Source organism: Helianthus annuus, chromosome 4 (genome assembly GCF_002127325.2).
Source record: "Helianthus annuus cultivar XRQ/B chromosome 4, HanXRQr2.0-SUNRISE, whole genome shotgun sequence".
Lineage (NCBI taxonomy): Eukaryota > Viridiplantae > Streptophyta > Magnoliopsida > Asterales > Asteraceae > Helianthus > Helianthus annuus.
In genome coordinates this window covers 2,213,321-2,231,302 of record NC_035436.2, presented here as the reverse complement: position 1 = coordinate 2,231,302, position 17,982 = coordinate 2,213,321, and the positions used below count along the sequence as shown (strand labels likewise).

Sequence of the window (17,982 nt, the reverse complement as noted above, 5' to 3'; positions counted from 1 at the left end):
TAAATTGTTTTAATAAATTAGCTATATATGATATTTCAACTACTTTGTAAGGGTATATATGATATTTATAATTTTGCAGGGATATATATATATATATATATAGGTAGAGTATCCTGTAAAAAAGGCCTAAAGTGTGAGAAAGGTAAGAAAGAATCTCAGCCATTAGATCTTTTGATCTAATGGTTGAGATCAATAGGGACCAAATTGTAAAAATATTTTCATTAATTTGGACTGATTTGAAATATTTAGGGGTAATATAGTCTTTTAAACCCACTAGAAATTAGGTAATGCACATGTAACTTCCCCCGTCTTTTTTAAACGTCAATAACTTTTTATACGTAACTTTTTTTAAAAAAAATTACACCATAATAACGAGTGTTTTTTAATCTTTAATATGAGTACCATATTGCTATACTTATATAGAGAAAAAATATGTTTCGGTCAGATGTTTATTCAATGAATGGTATTATATACTTGCTGAATGGTGTTATATACTTGTTGAATGGTTTATATACTTACTGAATGGTGTTATATACTTGCTGAATGGTGTTATATAGTTACTGACTGGTGTTATATACTTGTTGAATGGTGTTATATACTTGGTGTTATATACTTACTGAATGGTGTTATATACTTGCTGAATGTTGAATGGTGTTATATACTTGTTGAATGGTGTTATATACTTGCTGAATGGTGTTATATACTTCCTATAATTAAGGTGGCGGTTATGGGAAGTTTTTAATTAACTGAATTAATGATAAAATTACTTGTTTACCCTTTTCAGTTAATTTATAATTTAGATCTAATGGCTGAGATTCTTTCTTACCTTTCTCACACTTTTGGTCTTTTTTACAATAACCCTACCATATATATATATATATATATATATATAGGGTAGGGTTCCAGCGTGAACAACCTCCCAAGAGTGAACTGCGTGAACAGATATGGACCATTGATTTCCTTTTTAGTTGTTAAGGGTAGGATTGTAAATATATAAAAAAAATAGATTTAAATCATTATTTTAATAATTGAATTAAGTTACATCTTTCCTCATTTAAATTCATTATCCACATTATGTTTATTTATTAATAAGATAATTATCAAAACAAACAACAAATCACCAGATTTCAATTTTAATTTTTATTTCAGATTTCATCACCAGAATTCAAATTTTAATTTTTAAGATCCACGTAAGCTTCATATTTCAACGATATACACATGCGTACTTGGATATAAATAGAATAGTACACATCTGTACTCAGCATCATACATATGTGCAATAATTCACAGGTGTACATCAACATTCAATACAAAAAAAATTCTGAGATATCACAAAAACAGACGATATACACATGTGTACCTCGCATTTAAACAAATAATTATTTTAATAATTGAATTAAGTTACATCTTTCCTAATCCTTTATTTGATTTGTGAGAGATTTATGCAGTCAATTTAAGATTGAAATTACACATATACCCTTTTTGTATTTAATGAAATGTAAAAAATTAACCAAATAATTACCATCATGCCACTCACTTTAATCTCAAGATCATAAAAATCACGAGTCCAGATCAGTTCACGCAGTTCACTCTTGGGATTTTGTTCACGTTTGAACCTAATCCTATATATATATATATATATATGTATATATATATATATATATATGATATTTCGTTAGTTTATAGGGGTATATATGAAATTGCTCATTATTAAAAACATAAATAAAACAACCAGCACCGGTATCCTATCTTTCATTTTTTTTTAATTCACAAGTTTTTTCAATATTAATAAGTTGATTGATTTTAATATTTAAAGTTGGGTTGAAGGACTTTTATGAGAAAAATATGAAAGTATATTGGTTCTTGTAATTAACGAGTTAACGCTACCCGCGTGTTACGGCGGGATGTTAATTATTAAAGTTATTAGTAAGTACATTTTACGAAAAACAAATATAAATTACATTTTAAAATATTATACGTATAGAATGAGAGCACAACATTCATCCACCGTTTCATGGAAAGACAATAAACGTTCATATCAAACAAATATACTTACTCAACCAACAATTATATCACACAAATGTCATGTTTGATACATATGCTAATACACAGATCTATAAATATAAATTAAAATTAGATTTATCAACTTTAATAAAAAAAATAGTAACTATGACAGACAAATTGCCACGGTAAAAATCAAAACCATAGACTCCTTTCACAGTTTTCAACAACCTAATTGTGAAAGACACAATTTTAAATTCACAAAAAATCAAACATAAAAGTCTTTGATTTTTCTGTATTCCGTAATTATTATATAAATTTTATGTCAAACTATTCAAATAATTACTCTATTATTATTATTATTATTATATATAGGCTCGGCCAACCCGTGTCGACATTCGAGGCCCAAATTTTTAAAGGACCTGAAAGATTTTTATTAGCTTTTATATATATACTAAATTATATATTCAATATATGCATCTATTTATTATGCAAAAAAGTGTTGGTAGTGGAGTGAAAAAACCATCTCAAGATAATGTAAAGACCTCAAGTTCTAGTCTTGGCTCTCCACCACCAAAGTTTTATGTTTTTAAATCATTTCCCCTTAACCATAACTTTGAACCCAATTATTTTTGTCGCCTTAGACCTAAATCTTTTTGAGAGTTCTCGAGGAATACTCTAATTACATAAAATAAACACTTTATCTGTAAACTATCAAAGTATGATTATTTAAATTTGTAATTACATTACAATATATAATATATGTTAAGTGAAAGGGTCACATTTTATGCTTAAAGATTGAACAAATAGTTATATAATTTATCATGAGAGGTTGGTTATCCATAGACACGACCACACTCCCCCAAAATATCTCTCTCTCTACCAACAGACAAACATAAATCTTTCAGAATTAGTAACGACGACTCACCCTTTGACGTGATTTCGGATCGTTATTTCCGGCGAATAGAGATATGGGTGGCAAATCATCGGCGATGGCAACACAAATGATCCGGATCTGGAAAGAGAGAGAGGGGCCGGTAGGGTGGGTTTCTCCGATTACGTCTTGAATCTTTGTTCTTTGTCGGAGTAAAACTGAGATTCAATGAATCACTTTTCTGATATTTCTGTGTAGATGTTCAAAATAGCTGATTGGTTGGCGGCCTTTGGAGTTTCGGTTTCAAAGTGATTAATTGAGTTTCTAAATGTAACGGTGGGGGTTATATACGGTGTGAAATGGTGGCAGACGACGGGGGAAGGGCTGTTGAAGGAGACGCAGCGGTTTGGTTATAACTGTGAAGTCATCACGGTAAATGACGGTTAAAGATGGAATAGTTAAACGTGGTGGTTGTCGGGAATTGTTAATGGGGGGAAAGAAACGGTGGGAACGGTTAAAGTAACTGTGGCGGGACAACAATTGGTGTCATTATGGTTGACAGAAAACGGTGACCCGGTGAAATGTGGCGGTTTTAAACGTTGATTACTTCACACGGTGCGTCCCCGTATTCATATTCATAACGCGTCGGTTTTTTTTTCTTTTTTTCAAACGGTGCGTCGGTATGGATTTGTTCTATTGTTTCCATTGATTCCATAACGTTGTAACCGCTGCTGTAAAGTTCCGACGGGTGTTCTTGTTTTTTATTGGTTCCATAACCGTGTGACTATAACGGTGTGACCACCGCTACAAATTTCCGACGATGTGTTCTTTTGTTCTCAAACGTCACTTTTAGAATGTGGTGCTTTAATCGTTACAGCCTTTCATTTTAGAATGCAGTCTTTATTTGCCAATTATATATTCTTAAATAATTTTCCAACGGATGCGATTTTCTAAGAGACGCGACTATTAAACAAAAGAGGTAACCCAAGTTACTTTTTGTATGATTATATAATTTTTTCCCTAAATAGGAAATTTTCACGGTGAGCGAAAAATTCTCATATTGAATTCGAATAAAATCTATATTCTATTACTTATATTAAAACAAAACAATTTTGGCCATTTGGCATTCATTTAGACCACTAATTGACACCTGGCATCTTCTCACGCAATACCAATTTGATTTACGCGCTCAACTTTTTCTGCTTTTACACCTGCTTCTTTCCCTTTTTCTTTCATTAGCCACATTCACAAACCCTAATTCTCTCCCCTTTTCTTTCATACGCCATTTTCAATAACAAGTTGGTCACCTGTTCTTCCCAGCAGTTCAGGTAAAGCTTCTACTTGCAATTCACGATTAAAGCCTAAATTGATGTTTCTCATGTCCACTTAAACCAGTGTTCCTCTTCATCGGGTGAAAAGCATAAAGCTTCAGGTATTATTTACACACATCAAACCCTAACCCTCAACCACCATTTGCGGCAGATCCGGCTCGGTGCAGATCCGGCGCCGTTTGAAGTGTTGATCACACTTTTGCTTCTTATTTCACCTTTATTATTCGTTTTGAACTCATAGTCGCTGTCATAGTCGCTGTCCGTTCAAGTTTCCAACTCAGCGATTCCGACTCAGCGAAAACATGTCCGGAAAGGTGGTCTTTGTCACCGGCGCTTCATCTGGACTCCGTTTAACTTTCCGATACAGCGAATGCTTATTTCCATTTGAGGGGAATATTCCACTGACTTACGTATTTGTTTGAAGTGGACCCCTACCGGTAAGCGTCTTATAACTGGTTCACACAGTGGATAATTCACATAATGGAACGGACAATCTTTCAATTTTGAAATGTTTCGGCAGGTATGTATGCTCTTTTTATTGTGACTTATGTAGTATAGAGAGAAACTTATTGCTGAGATTTGTTGTAATTAGATGCTCATGATAAGCCAATCAGATCTATGGTATGGAGTTACAGTGACAATTGGATGGTCGCCGGTGATGATGGAGGCTGTATAAAGTAATTTTACATTTTATTATGCAATAAACATCTTTTTTTTCAAGTAATCAAACAACATAAAAGGATTTTTGTGTGCTACTTGACTTCTGTTTAAAAAAAATATTATTTGGCTTTATCACCAATCTAACAAATGATTTATTAGTAATTGGTTCAAAAATCAATTTTGGAGGAAAAATAGGAAACTTTTTTTTTAGTTAAATCCAACTCTTCGTACATGATATATATATATCTTTTAATTATTAATTATTATTTAGTTAATTATAATCCAATGGGTCAAATGGTATAAATTTGAAACTTGACAGAAAATGAAACCGGTCAAGCAGGTTGAAACGTCCAAAGTAATATTTGAACATTTCCAAACTTTGAAGATGATTTATTCAACTAACTTAGATGGCATATATCAACGCTCTTCTCTGCTTTCTGGTAACGTGATCTGTTTTTCGTAATTTCATTCAATACTTAGTTTTGAAGTGGATGTGCTTTTGTATGTTATGATTTTGATGTTGACAGAGTTGTTTGAGAAAGAGCAGGAAGATCTACCAAGTGAGTTAAAGGACATACCTAAAAAGGCTTGTGATCGAAGAGTGAGTTTCGAATTTCTTGAACTTATAAAGCTGCAATTTTGTTACATTTTTCTCATTTCCATTAAGGTCCCATCTCTTTTCCTTTAATAATGAAGATGCGCCCCACAATGTGAATGTAGGGCTACACAATAACACAAAGCGACACTTCAAGGTAACGATTTTTAATGGCTAAGCATAGTCCACTTTCACTTAGACCTCTACTTTTTCGACAAGACATCAGTGTGGCTTTGTTAAGATGCGTGATGAAATGTTGTCCATTTCTGATAAATATATTAAGTCCAAATGAAATACATACAACAACGGGTCCATAGCTCAGTGGTAGAGCAATTGACTGCAGATCAATAGGTCACCGGTTCGAACTCGGTTGGGCCCTTAATTTTTTATTTTATTTTTTCTTGAGCTTAAACCCTTTTTGTTTGACGTTAGAGTAGACGGTATGGGGGTCGTCCTCTACCTGTTGTCCTCCGGCGCCGCACCACCTCCCCACCCCCTCAGGCCCGTCACCGTCTTCAACGGCTTCCTGCAGCCGGTGTCGACCTAATGTCAAGGTTATGGTTTTTTTTCGAAGTTTTAAATAGGTTGAGTGACTTTTTCATGCAAAATAAAAAATTATGTTGGTTTTCTTATCGAAGTTTTAAATTGAATCTCTTGATAGTCTTATAATTTAATGTGAATGACACAAGGAAAAGCTCTTAATGTTGTTGCTTCACCTAATGTCAAGGTTATGGTGGTTGGAAATCCCTCCAATACCAAGTATGGAAAACTAGCTTCTATAACTTTTGACTTTTGTAAAAGTCAAAGTATATTTCCTTTTTGGTTTTTAATTATCATCGGAATTTGTCAAATTCATTTGGATGATCGTGTATTTATTTAAGTAGATGTTCAAATGTGCACAAACATACTGTTTCTAAATTGTTTAAAACTCTACCTAAGGTGCCCTCAACTTTCACCCAAATCCTTTTATTTCCTTTGATTGTGATGGATGTCTTTCAAAGAAGACAAAGCTATTGGTCTGGTTGTCTATTGCAACTTGATTAAGGCGAGTTGGATGCACCTCATTGACCATTATGCTTCTGGTAACTATGACGTATGCTTATGAGCCTTTGACTCTTTGAGTCATTATATATGTTTCTCTTTTTCTTTTTTTTTTCGATAAAGCATTCATACGTATAAACATTTAATATCTTTTTGATCATTTTTGTTCATCAGCCAACATGTGACATGATTTCCGTCCAGATTATAGAGTATCGTGGTGTCATAAGCAGAATTTTCAAATGTTTCGGTAATGGCGTTGATGGCTACTGCGACAGAGTCAGTTCGTAAGGTATTATTGCTCATTTTTTACCCTTTTATAGGTGGCAATTTCAACCGACTACTTAATAGTTGATAGATTTCGGTTGTGTAATTATGTTTCATCTCAAATTATTCGTCAAACTAGAAAGGATAAGGAACAAGTCAGGACTACACTCAGCTGTTTATGAAACTACAGTCTCATCTGTATTTTTTTTATTTGTTTATAGGGGAAGTGGATTTAGGATATGGTACCATTTGAACCCATTGAAAATTTGAAATAGCAACAACCACCAGCAGCATTGAAATGTACAATTTAAAAGGAAGGATCAAGAGTACTTTTTCTCACTTTTTCTCCATTGATAAAGAAATATATATTAAATAATCATCACCAAGTAACGATTGAAATGTAGGTACCGCTTTTTCGTATTTATGACTGTTTTTTGTTAAGAGTTTTGATTTATATGTACTTTAATTTAACTTTCTCTTATTTAGTATAATATGTAATTTCATTTATATTTTGGTATTTTATAGAGTTTTGATTTATACTATTTAAAGTCTCTAAAATGTTTTTGCTTTTTAACCTTACCTCTTTGTATACGTTGAAGTCATGAGTCATAATATATCAATTGCAGATTTAGGATGACAGAGATTTGCTTTTTGGACAGTTTCGACTATTGCCAAAAGGTGGGCTTGGGGGCACAATGGGTAAATGTCATGCTGTTATCGCTTGCTTTTCTAGGTAGCGTGTTTTGAATATATCTCATAGTTTTGTAGTACAAATGAGTTCAGAAGCTACAATGTGTTGATTGCTGCTATTGATGCAGTCTGAGTGACAGGAGATTCTGTTGGATGTATTGTTACGTGTATTGAGATAAACCTCCCACGTGTAACCACAACTCTGTTTTACCATATGTGTCTATGACTCTTATGTATGGTCACGTGTGATTAATACTTAGATATCTTCATGATAGGGGCTTGGTTCACCAGCTTTTTACAAACTTGAAGCTGAGTTGGATGAAGATCATCCAAGAGTGAAGAAGATCATCCAAGAGTTCGATCATGTGGTCCCGAATTGTGTCTTTTAACGGATCACCTGGGTACCGAGTAAAGTCGGCATTGTTGCGTGGCGTGCCGAAGGAGACAGGTTGCCAACTATAGTTGCTCTTGCGAAAAGAGGTATTCCAGTTTTGAGGACTTGAATGTGTTCTATGTGCGGAATTCAAGGAAACGTGTGAGCATATTTTTGTGTCGTGCCAGTTCTCACATGTGGTATGGCAACTTATTGGTCAATGGTGCAAAACTAATTCACTGTATGTTTTCAGTTTTGACCTGCACAAATTGGTCCTATTAGGTAAAAGGAGGCAAAACTCTTTTCATGTTATTTCCTTAGTTACGATTTAGAGCATATAGAGGCATAGAAATTAATTGGCCTTTTGACAAAAGGCGGTGTTCGTTTCAAATGTAATTGATGAGATTAATTTTATGAGTTTTCTTTGGGTCAGGAATCGTGCAAAAGAGTGTGATTACGTGGGAGAGGTGGAAGTCATTTGATGTGTTTTGGTTACTTCTATTTATTTATTTATTTTTTTGCATGGGTGTATCAGCTCTGTTTTGGCTTGCATTTTGTGGACCTTTTATATGTATGTTTTGTCTTGTAAGTGTAGCACTAGCGCCTTGCTAGATATCAATAAAATTTTATGCTGGTCGTTAAAAAATTCATTTATTTCATTTAACATCAATAAAAAGAGTTTTGATTTATTATAGGATGCTAAATTAATCGTTCTGTTGTTTAGCTCACAGTATACTCATGATTCATGACATTTTATCCCTTTCTTCTGAGTTTTTGAAGTTACATATTTAGGCAATTTCACACGAATCAATTGGTTATGAAGCTCATTATGCATCTTGGCAATAGAAGTTGAAATGAACTATATAAGTTCTCCACTTGAAGCATGTCACAAATAAATCTATCTTTCAGAGTCTTCAAAGTATGAAAAATTATATAGTTCATCATAACATTTTTTTGAAGTCAGTTAATGTTTATTTTTTGTTGTTTTTTAATCAATTTTGTTAATGTAATACACAACATGTATACTCATACACACACTTAAATATTAACCTAAAATTCTACATAAATAAACAGTACGTTTACTTATAATTCGCTATCCATTATCTTCCATAAACACAATATTACACAAATTTGCATCATCATGTATCTCGAGATATTACATTATTTGTCTCATTGTAGTTTACTAATTTATTATTACTTGAACGGTTATTTAATTCAAACGATTACTTCAATAAATTAAACTTAATCATTTGTGTTTTAGTCCACCCGCGAACCTCGCGGGTTCTTAAACTAGTATATTAATAAACGAGATGATGTGGACTATGTGTCCTTGAATGGTGAAGTCATTTTGATGATGTGGCATGTTATGATGGATTAGAGATTGATTTTGGGAGGGAATCCATCTCAACTCTTAATACAGAAACCAAAATTCTCAAAACAAAAACCAAAGACGCGGGATCCAGCTACATTCGGGTCACCCATGTTTTCAAATGGATCATATATATTCCTTTAACGCTTTCTTCTCTCTCATAACTTCACTTTTCTACAAACCCTAATCTTTCATTCACTCCTTCATTGTTCTTTGCAGAGTCGCGTAAACCACAAAGATTGAATCGGATCACTTATGTTCTTTTGTCTCTATTATTGATATCTTTCACACTTTCCTTTTTTCTCCAAACCCTAAACAAAACCCTTGCTGCATCCGGTTCTTCCTTCGGCGATTCATCAATATTAATCACAAGTATGTTTTTCGCTCTTGATCTTTGATGTTTTTGTTCTTTGATTCGAATCGTGTTAATCGTATTATTGGTTTTTTGTTTTTGATCTCATAAACACTACATACTCAATGTCTACAACAGTTCTTTTCTATGGCTATTCTTCAATTGGTAACACAGGTCTGATGTTCTTTTTTGATTTTGATGTTTTTGATCTATTCATGTGATAAATCTTTGATTTGTTGCTTTGGATTTCACAAACCCTACATATTGTATCTCTACCTATTGTTCGTTATTTTGGGCGATTTTTCAATTGTAAACAGATGTATGTTGTTTCTTCTTGATCTTTGATGTTTTCGGTTTATTTATGTGACAAGTATTTGAATCACAGAGCATCAATTTTTGGCAATTTTTTCAGTTAGCGTATCAATTTTTTGGCAATTTTTTTTCATATGATTCTAATCACATTAATCGTCTTTTTTTCCTTCTGAGATCCAATAATCACATTCTACAGCAAAAAAAGAGATAGATCTAAAATGTTTTGATGATAGGTGTGTTTGGAAGGTTTATATGGATCTAAAATCTGATATGTATGAAGCAATTTGTGGATGAAAATGGAGAATTCATCTGAGTTTGGTTATCAAGTTTTTGGTAGCTGTAGAGGGTTAAATTCTTCAAAGGCTTGAAACAGAAATTCCATATCAGATCATGATTCTGTGATATCAGCAGACATTGCAAGACCAGATAAGACTGTGTTGACTTGATTGAATTGAGTTAGAACTCAGTTTGGTTACTTTCATGAAGATGTTGTGTGGTTATTCGTTCGATGGAGCATAAAGATATTAGGAGTCAATCCTTTTGCTAAGAGAATTCATATAAAAATGAGCGAGTCAATAAACAAGAGAAAAATCAGAAGCTACAAAAGTTGGTACTTTGCCAAGGTTTTATGTTTTTTCGTACTTTCATATCAATATGCAGTTATAGATCTTATCTTAAGTTATATTTATATGAAATTTGAACCCCTCTTTCCCCTGTGGTCATGTTCAACTTGCTACAACAACATTGGCTTTAACTAGGACTCAAATTGCACCAAGAAAGGCTAGCAAGGATGACCAACAAAATGTAGCAGAAATGGCAGCAATATCGACTGCCAGTGGTGGTAAATTTGACAAAAAGTTGGTTGGTGAAAAACCTCCCAAACATGAAAAGATATACATGAAGGTGGGTAAAACATGCACTCAAATCTTTAGGTTATGACATATTTAATTTAAAGTGTTTTTTTCTTTACGGTCACTTTCTTTATCTTTTCAGTTCTTACCTACGTCGAAGGATCATGAATGGGTTCCTTAGAGAAGCAATAATTTGATAAGATTCCGCACAAGTTAACCAACAATTCTGATGAAGTTTTGAATGTTGGAAAGGTAATGATATTTATACACTTTTCCAACATTTTGTCACCTTATAAAGGTAGCAAATTTTGGTGTGTCTAAGTGTAGACGGGTAGTTTACGGCTGTGCTTTTCTTAATAGGATAAAATAGGTGAGTGTATATAATTGGTTAAATTTGACATGATTCATAATCGGTTCGGTGGTTTATGACATGAGTGCGATATTAGCAGCGAAACTGACAAAAAGATTGGGTTTTGGAATGTCGCCACAGGTAACACTATCAACACATATTCTCAATTTCGCCACAGGTAACACTATCAACACATATTCTCATCGATTTCATTAATTTGTTGTGTGAATATGTAAATTTATGATAAGCTATTGGATTAGTTTTGTTGATTAAGCGTTATGCAAATATGAGCGAATTCGGATGAGATTTTAATATTTTACCTACCGACTTTATGGATTTTTTGTACAATTTCGATGAATGATTGTGTAATTGTTGATAATCAATCTCAATTTGGCGACAGGTAACGAATAATGATACGAACACACATTTTGTGATTCTGTACCAATGGATCGAGTTGAGATACGTGATTTGGGATTTTGCTTTTGTTTTTCCGTATAATTTCAATTTCGATGATAATCCATTCGTGATTTCGTTTGCGTAAGCGATATGCGAAGTGATTTGATTGTCTGAGTGTGTAAATTGTTGATAATTGATCGGATTAGGTTTGATAATTCTGTGTGATTTCATTTTGCGTAAACCGTAAGCGTTTTGTACGTATGATTGAATTTAGATGAGATTTTACTTTTGTTTATATGCATCACCATCTACACTCTCCGTATCTGTCCTCGGTTATGCATAAAGTTATCTAGGATCTTAATTCCAATCGTTCGATCTCAGTTTAGCAACAATAGCAGCATGAACACATATTCCGTGATTGTAACATTGATCGAGTTTGAGATCCGTGATGTCTGATTTTGCCTTTTGTTTTTGTATAATTTAGTTGAATTTGTTGTGTGATTGTGTAAATTGTTGATAATTGATCAAATTAGGTTTGATAATTCAATTTGATTTTTGTTTGCTTAACCGTTAAACGAATATGATTCAATTCAGACTAGATTTTGCGTAAAGAGTTTATCGATTATTCGATTGTTGTAACTTTTTGGTGGTCGGTATAGAACATGTTCCAATTGATCAAGTTTCGGGTCAAGCATTACCCATTAATTCAGATCTATATAAAAGCTTTTTTCTTTTTTGACAGCCTCCTTGTAGGATCGTTTGCTGACCCAACGAGTCGTTCAGAAGAGCACTTAGACTAATTCAGAGGCGGAATTCATTGAATTAGTCTTCGTAAAGCTTGATTTCACTACTTAACGTCTCCTGTATTGATTATATGTCAAATTACAAGTCTGTGGAGACAATCGGGCAGGGCTTCGCCGTTACACCTTAGAAAACACACACATAAGCTCTGCTTGGAACCGCTCATATGACACCTATATATAGGAGTCTTGGGCCGCTCATATGGACAAGTCCATATGAGCGATCCAACCAAGTGATATATGAGCGATCCACTTGATTGCCACATAAGCGACCCACCTATTCTACCCTATAAGCGGCCCTCAACAATACAAGATTTCTCGTTGACTGTTCACTATACAATCAGCCCTATCCTAAGACTCGAATTAAGATGTAGTCGACAGACAACTGCACCAACACTCCTTTACTACATGCTCCATCTCTCCGCCTCTCCTCTTCCTAACCTTAATCGGTATGTATTTTAATCTCAAAATGGAGCTTAAAGTGATAATTCTCAGTTTAACACATGCGAAATTTTTTGGTCCGATGCAACGATTGAAAACATTCAGGTAAGTTTTCTTTTGATCTATAATCTAATCCACGTATACGATTGAAAACATTTAGGTAAGTTTTCTTTTGATCTATAATCTAATCCACGTATGTTTTTTGGTATAGATCTGGGTACAAAACATGAGGCTATTGAGATGTTGGTTGCCTGTGGATGTGAGATGAATGTCAGTGATGGTTTCGAATACTCGCCAGTTTTCCACATGACTTCTACAATTAGGTACACAACTTTTTATGGTAATGAAGTTGAATTTTTAATGAGGAACTTTTTATGGTAATGACGTTGGCCTTGATCATTGGGTTAACCTGATTCGAACAATTGTACGCACCTGATTGTCTACAAGAACATATTCCTTGATCATGTAATGACATAAAGCAATTATCGAAAATGCAATCAGTTTTAATAACGAGTTAATGAACTCGTGCGTACATGTGGCAAGCAGAACCAATGACTTGGTTTGAATGTGTTTAATGATTTCTGAATCTATTAGGTTCTATAAAGAAGTGATTGGAAGAATATGGCTACTCAAAGTGAAGTTGGAGCAAAAGGTGCTACTACTAGACCGCCTCCCAATCCATACATTTTACGGATTGTTAAGATTTTTGAGGTATAGCTTAAAAATTGAGAAGCATTTTTGCTATGGTATTCATATTGTGTATTGGTTTAAACCGCCACACCGAACCTTTTTCGATGGCCTCGCTGACCCAACCAACCCGGCCGGTTTGGTTTGCCATTTGTAGTAACCGTAAAAGTTAGAGGTCTGGTCTATAATTTTTAAAATAGCATGGTTATAGTTGGATATCATCAATAGTGCAGGTGAGATGATTTGACCCATCCCGTAATTGGTTCTGTGTTTTGTTTGCTTTGTGTTTTAAATGCAAGATGGCATCTTTAGGGTCAGAAGGTTCATTTATATAGATGAAAATTATAAGTATGGATGTGCTTTTTAAGTTAACATTTAATTTGTTCTATGGGTTTTCTAAGTGTTTGTTAAGCATTCCATCTAACCTTTATTCTTAGTTTTTATTTGCTTATTTCTTTTGATTTTCCACTTGAATATGTTGATGATTCAAGGACCAGATGGGCACTCTTGCAATCGATATTGAATCCGATACAACTGTCCCAGAACCCCCAATTGGCCTCCAGCACAGCTCGAAATCTCCAGCGATGAAATGAAAAGGTTCTAAAAAGCACTCTTCTGTCTGTTTTCTTCACAACACTCTGTCGTGAATGGTCAGGCAACAATGTGCTCAGGTTAGAGAATTTATCTACTTATCCGTTGCTTTGTAAATTGTAGTTCCAGTTGCTTAAAAAGAATTCATGGGATTTAGAGTTGTATCGGCGTGTGATGACTAATTGTGTATTGGTTACAGGCAGAATGAATACTTGGAATAAATGCACAAAACATTTAAGAAGAAGATGTTAGGAAGCAACTTAACAAAGGGTTTGTCCCACATTGGATAGATGTTCGTTGTTTAGCAGCCTTGATTAAGGAAGTAAGGTACCCTAATAATATTTTTTTGATTTACTTAACTGATAGACAATGAAAGTGATTTTGTGGAGGCATGGTTAATAGAACCACCTACGGGTGTTCTTGATTGGTTGACACCCAGGCAAGTAATGCACTGCAACACGTACAGAAGAAAAATGCATAACAGTTGTGAGTTTCTTTCCTTAACCAGATGCGTGTGAAAAAAAAACGCTTTTTGGATGGCTGCAGCCTAGGAATACTATACAGCCGAAATGAGAGCACTTCATAAGGCGGTGTAGGGACCTCAATCGATGGTGTTGGCTGCAGCTATTGGTAGAATTAAGCAGGTTTTGAAGAGATAGGTACCTATCTAAACTCTATCGATATCATTTGGTTCAAGTTTTGATTATCTGAGACCTTAAAAGATGAATTGTTTGTAATGTTTTTACAATATTGTTGATTAACATATATTTCAGCTCCGTACAATATTGATGAATTGCATAATTTTGTTTTTTACACTTGATCCTCTCTGTGTTGTGTATTGTATCAGTATCATGAAGGGCTTAGTGATAATTAAATTCATGGGGAATGTTGCAAAAATGAGTATGAAGATGATGGGGTTTAGTATGGTCTATTGATGAGGATGCTAATATATTAATAACCACATATTGGATTATTAAGGACTTTTTTATAACTGTTTGTTTTGGAATTTGGTTCTTTTTCATTGATAACATATTGTATCATACGTTATGTAGACATGCATTGTATTGCTTTCATTTTGTCATGTATTATTATTTTTTTCCATCATACCAATAAGTATTATTGTTTTGTAGTCTAAACACAACTGAAAACTAATGAGAGTGATGTTGAAGAAGGAGTTGGGTTTCATGGTGTTGTTGATAAGATGGATCTACCAGATTATTCTCTCCTAATGGTATATACTTATTGTTAAAGTGTTAATTTTTGTATATTATAAAATTATAAATATTTATTTTTATGTTGTTTTGTAGGATATAGATCATGGAAAGTTTGATGTTGATGTCAATACCCATTTCAAAGGTATTTTAAATATTGCTCTCCACATTATTCAACAGCTCGTGAATATGATTGCATACAAGGCCTTTCTTTTTTATTTGTTCTCCACTCCGTATTTATGTATTTTATTGAGGTTCTTGAAGGAAAAACATAGATTGCAAGTATTCCACACTAATGTGATATTGTCGGCCATTTGGTGTTTTCCACCTTGCATTGAATGAATAGATGTCCCGCCTGGTTCATTGCTGCACATTCTGCACATGATGGACCAGACTTCAACCCCTCTTTTGTTTCTTATTGATATATGTCACTTTCTCTTCTGAAGAGACGAGTGTGATTGTCTTTAGAATTTGTGTTTTCTGCTTAAATGACTTAACGAGAGTTGGTTTTCAGCCTACTGAAAATATTATTAAAAAGGGATGTTTTTCAACTACTTGAAATATTATTCACATTTTGCAGGGAGGCAGGAATATCGTGCATCTTATTTAAGAGATACAGTAGGAAGACAATTGTCTTCACCTTAGAGAAACTCTCCTGCACTATAGCAAATGAGTATGTGATTTGGATTTGTAATAGTGGTAATTATACCACTTCTTATTAGTACTTTTATGTATATACAAGTCAGGTTATGGTGAAAAAATATTTAGTTATATAGGCCCTAATATGTAATAGGGGGTTCCTTTGTTTATATTGTAAGCTTTTTGGTTGTGTATAAAATTTGGCCTTTCAAGAAAAAAAAATATGTGCCCAAATAATGAAACTTTTCACACATGGCGAATAGTTAGGACTATTAGAATCCAATATTCCTAATTAATATACCTTATTCGTCACACATTTTGCATTTTTTATAATATATATACATTTGTGTTTAATAAAATTTAAATGTTTAACCCATGGTTTTGTATAAACTTTGTTAAAAAATAGTTTTATTCAGCATAATAGTGTGATGAATCAAGTTAAATCGGTATTGTTATAATCGGAACCTATATCGGAACCCATAAGGGAAAGAGGATACTTTGGAGATTAAAAATGTTATTTATATACTTTTATTTATTGTAAATTAAATTTCCTCACGCATCGACGGATGGTATTGAGTGAAGTCGCATACAATTATTGATTCTCTTATCATGGCTTTGTTTATGACTTCATGTTCTTTATAATGTATCTAATCAAGTTGTACGTACCTTCACAAGTTGTATAAGACTAGGGATGGGCTCGGTACCAACCGTTACCAAATATACCGGTGTCAAAAATCCCAAATAATAGCTACTGGTAACGAAAATACCAGCCACGGTACGATTCGGTATTGGTAAACACCATATTTCAACTTCATATTATATTTTGCGGTAATATTTATGTGACTCTGTTTCGGACATTTAGTTGCCGATTAAAAATATTGCTTATTTTTTAGACTTTACGAATTATTGATCATTGTATTGAGGTGCTTTCATGGTAATATTTTGCGAGACAAATAGACTTATCAAGCCTTATTCGTTACACGTTATTCGTTTTAAAATATATAAAATTATGTTTAATAAAACATTAAATATCCAACCCGGGAGTATTCCCGGGTGATAACCTAGTATAAAGTATAAACTAAATACAGTAACAATTATGGTGGTACAGTATGGTATCAGTGGTGCAAAAATACCAAAATCGACTCATACTAAAATCGAAAACCCTTAAAATGAATATGTGTGCAGCGAATTACACCCTTTGTGATAATTTAATAAAAAGTTTCGCATAATCAATCTTGAAAAGTTGAATTATGTTATGAACAAGCCTAATACAAGAAGATGAGAATTGATATTGGGAGAGAGAAGATGTTTATTATTAATGGTGCATCTTTAAAATTATGGTTTCGCCCTCTGTTAAAAATTACGTTTTCCCAATCGTTTTGGTTTTTTTAGCAAAAGTAGAAAACATTTTTTTTAATTGGTTGATTCGATTTAATTTTTTTCCGTCTCAAGGAGCCGCCTAACACTTGCTCATTAGTCCTGGAAAATTACAGTTTTACCCTGATCCGAAAAATATTGTTTTAGTTTTTTTTCCTAACAAAATTATAGTAGTGTTTTTTCGATTGATTGAGAATTATTCGACCATCGCCACGCAACACGGAGGGGGCATCAACTAGTATCAACCAAATTGTATGAATAGTAAAATAACATCATACGCTTGTATATGAACGTTATATAAATATTTTATAATAGCACAAATATAAAATATTGATAACGTGAAATATGTAACATGTCATATTTTTATATGTCATAATAAAATATTATACGTAATATTTGTGTATAATATTAAGGCAAATATTGTATGAATATTTTACAAATATTTTTATAAGATTATTTGGAAGAATAAAAACAAGTCTCTAACACAATCAAAATTGTATGAATTACAATATGGATCATTTATAAAAGAATAAAGAATAATGGTAAACTAATTAGAGAATATGATATACCTTACGATGGTGTGATCCAAAGAAATTGTGCTGATAATGTGTTATAAACAAGCCTAATAACAAGAAGATGAGAATAGATATTGGGAGAGAGAAGATGTTTATTATTATTGGTGCATCTTTTACATTAGAATACATTGAGTATTTATAAGGGGAAAAGGCTTGGAGAAGAAGTTGGACTATATTAGGAATTGATAATCATAATATCATTT

At 33.2% G+C, this 17,982-nt stretch overlaps 2 long non-coding RNA genes and 1 other non-coding gene across 50 annotated transcripts; all 3 read left to right on the top strand.

Moving 5' to 3' along the window:
- Positions 1–2,826: 2,826 nt before the first annotated feature.
- LOC110935502 lies at positions 2,827–8,352 on the top strand. 30 transcript variants are annotated; one of them, XR_004891932.1, is made up of 9 exons: positions 2,828–4,726; positions 4,799–4,883; positions 5,186–5,306; positions 5,394–5,467; positions 5,587–6,791; positions 6,988–7,092; positions 7,393–7,499; positions 7,585–7,646; positions 7,732–8,352. It is a non-coding gene; the product is annotated as an uncharacterized LOC110935502 (long non-coding RNA). The 30 variants fall into 30 exon arrangements; XR_004891915.1 differs by having other exon boundaries at positions 2,827–3,043; positions 3,134–4,726; positions 5,186–6,791; XR_004891928.1 differs by having other exon boundaries at positions 5,186–5,467.
- Positions 5,769–5,840, top strand: TRNAC-GCA. Its single transcript has one exon. It is a non-coding gene; the product is annotated as a tRNA-Cys (tRNA).
- A 1,000-nt stretch (positions 8,353–9,352) lies between the features above and the next one.
- LOC110935501 lies at positions 9,353–16,026 on the top strand. 19 transcript variants are annotated; one of them, XR_004891909.1, is made up of 12 exons: positions 9,356–10,485; positions 10,621–10,765; positions 10,856–10,965; positions 11,163–11,240; positions 12,201–13,022; positions 13,294–13,410; positions 13,878–14,057; positions 14,177–14,304; positions 14,486–14,636; positions 15,108–15,208; positions 15,285–15,333; positions 15,769–16,026. It is a non-coding gene; the product is annotated as an uncharacterized LOC110935501 (long non-coding RNA). The 19 variants fall into 19 exon arrangements; XR_004891908.1 differs by having other exon boundaries at positions 9,354–9,570; positions 9,689–9,724; positions 10,096–10,765; positions 10,856–13,022; XR_004891907.1 differs by having other exon boundaries at positions 9,354–10,485; positions 11,163–13,022.
- Positions 16,027–17,982: the final 1,956 nt, after the last annotated feature.